The sequence below is a fragment of the Oryctolagus cuniculus genome, chromosome 12 (assembly GCF_051225735.1).
Source record: "Oryctolagus cuniculus isolate XC-2025 breed Fujian yellow rabbit chromosome 12, ASM5122573v1, whole genome shotgun sequence".
Classification (NCBI taxonomy): domain Eukaryota; kingdom Metazoa; phylum Chordata; class Mammalia; order Lagomorpha; family Leporidae; genus Oryctolagus; species Oryctolagus cuniculus.
The window spans coordinates 20,607,180-20,609,472 of NC_142878.1; the positions used below are offsets into that span (position 1 = coordinate 20,607,180).

Below are 2,293 nucleotides of genomic sequence, written 5' to 3' on the forward strand. Positions count from 1 at the left end.
AAGCTCCTATCGCCTGTGTGGGAGACCTGGCTGGAGCTGCTGCCTCCTGGCTTCAGCCCTCGTCCAGCCCTGGCTGTTGCAGGCATTTGAGGAGTGAATTTGTATGTGAGAGCGTGCAGGCTCTCTCAAATCGATACAGTAAACATTTTCAAATGTTCATGGAAAAAGGAAAGTAAAATGTAAGTTTATTTTGGTGCAAAAATTTTTTGGAAATCCATGTGGTGTTTTTCCATATTGCACTCTTTCATGAACTTCTAAGGCTCTTCAAATGCATGGATGTCAAAGTTTTTAGCACCAACATAAACTGATCTTTCAATTCCATGTTCCTTGAATTTTGGAAGCATTTTGTACTCTTCCTAATCATGTGTGTTACTTAGATTGTGTGTAGCATATCATATTTATACTTTATTGCTTATACATATAAAGTAAAAAAGTATATAAACAATTAAAATATATAATATACACTTTCAATACATACTTTATATATTTTAAATATATGTGTTAACATAGATACTTGGAAAAAATCATCCTAAAAGGCTATTGATTCCATTACCAAGATTAAGGATAATTTTTTTGTTTCTTCCTTGTGCTTTTCTTTTTTAAGAAAATCATTTATTTATTTGAAAGGCAGAGTTACAGAGAGAAAGGGAGAGAGAAAGATTTTCCAGGCCGCCGGGACGACTATGTTGCTGCCGAACATTCTGCTCACCGGTGCTCCAGGGGGTGGGAAAACCACACGAGGCAAAGAACTTGCATCAAGATCAGGACTGAAATACGTTAATGTGGGTGATTTAGCTCGAGAAGGTGAATTATATGATGACTTTGACGAAGAGTATAATTGTCCCATTTTAGATGAAGATAGAGGGTTGTAGTGAGAAGAAACTAAATGACAATATTCAGTGTGAGATTTTTCAAGTTCTTTATGAAGAAGCAATGGAGTCGTACAAGGAAGAAATTGTGCGCATCAGTTGCCCAGCAATAAACCAGAAGAACCAGAGGAGAACATAAGTCAGATCTTGAAATGGATTGAACGGTGGATCAAGAACCATAACTCTTGACTCACAGAACTGGCCCCTTCAATCACTGTTGTTGCCCTCTCTCTCTCTCTGCTCACTTTGTAGAAATTGCCCATGTATCAGTAAAAATTGTGCTGCAGGACTAAAAAAAAAAAAAAAAAAAAAAATATTTTCCATCTTCTGGCTCACTTCCCAGATAAGTACAATAGCTGGGCTTGGGCCAGACATCTAGAATTCTATCCAGGTCTCCCATGGATGACAGGGGCCCAAGGACGTGGGCCATTTTCCACTGCTTTCCTCGGCACGTTAGCCGGAAGCTGGATTGGAAGTAGAACAGCCAGGACTCTAACTGGCACTCATCTGAGATGCTGGCGTTGTAGGTAGCAGGTTAACTGGCTGGATCACAACACTGGCCACCCCTTTTGTGCTTTTCAATATGGTCTAAGCTTCTTTTAGTAAGCAGAGTTTTATATTTACAGTTGTTATCACCATCTAACATTTACTGAATAATTATCTTACTCTTGGCATTTTGTGAAGTACTTTGAAAATTTCTGGAATATGTAATGAATGTAAATTTCAAATGTTCTTTATACCGACCATAGGTAACTGGCATCACCATAGTTTGTAAATACGCTATTTTTTTTTAAAGGCAGAGGATAAGTTCCTCTCACAACTCCACTGCTCAGGGTGACTCATCACCAAGGGCAATAGAAACAGCTCGTGGGTCACTCCCACAGGGCACCGTCCCTGACTTCTAGTTCTGCCGAGACAGGTCGTGCGGTAGCCAAGCCACCTTCTTAGCGTTCGTGTTCTCAGCATCACGCAGGAGTCTGCAGAGGTAAATGATCACACAATCAACTTGTTGAGAGACCGGAACAAGTAATTACAGAGCATCCACTGTGCACAAGGCGCTCCGACTCGGGCTGCAGCTGGGAAACTAAGAGAGAAGATGACCCCTTTGGGGGTTGGCAGAATTACAGACAGACGAGCAGGCCACTGTGTTATGTGATAAACGCTCAGAGAGAAGCCATGGCCGAGGGGTGCAGAAGGCAGGCCGCCGTCTTGGGGATTTCTCCATGCGAGCACACATCAGAAGCATCTCCAATGCTGCATTCTGGACCCACTGAAGCAGAGGCACCGGGGCAGAGCCCTGGGAACACCCCGGTGCTTCTGACTCGCAGTCAGGCTCAGAAATCACCAGTCCCTTCTCCTCCACTTGCATGGTATGTGGCATGGTCTGTTGGCTGACAGTAATGTTCTCGTAGATAAAGGAAGGA

The 2,293-nt window shown here is 42.5% G+C and overlaps 1 pseudogene; it reads left to right on the forward strand.

Annotated features, from left to right (window-relative positions):
- Nucleotides 1-683: 683 nt before the first annotated feature.
- LOC127483738 (adenylate kinase isoenzyme 6 pseudogene) lies at nt 684-1,469 on the forward strand (annotated as a pseudogene).
- Nucleotides 1,470-2,293: the final 824 nt, after the last annotated feature.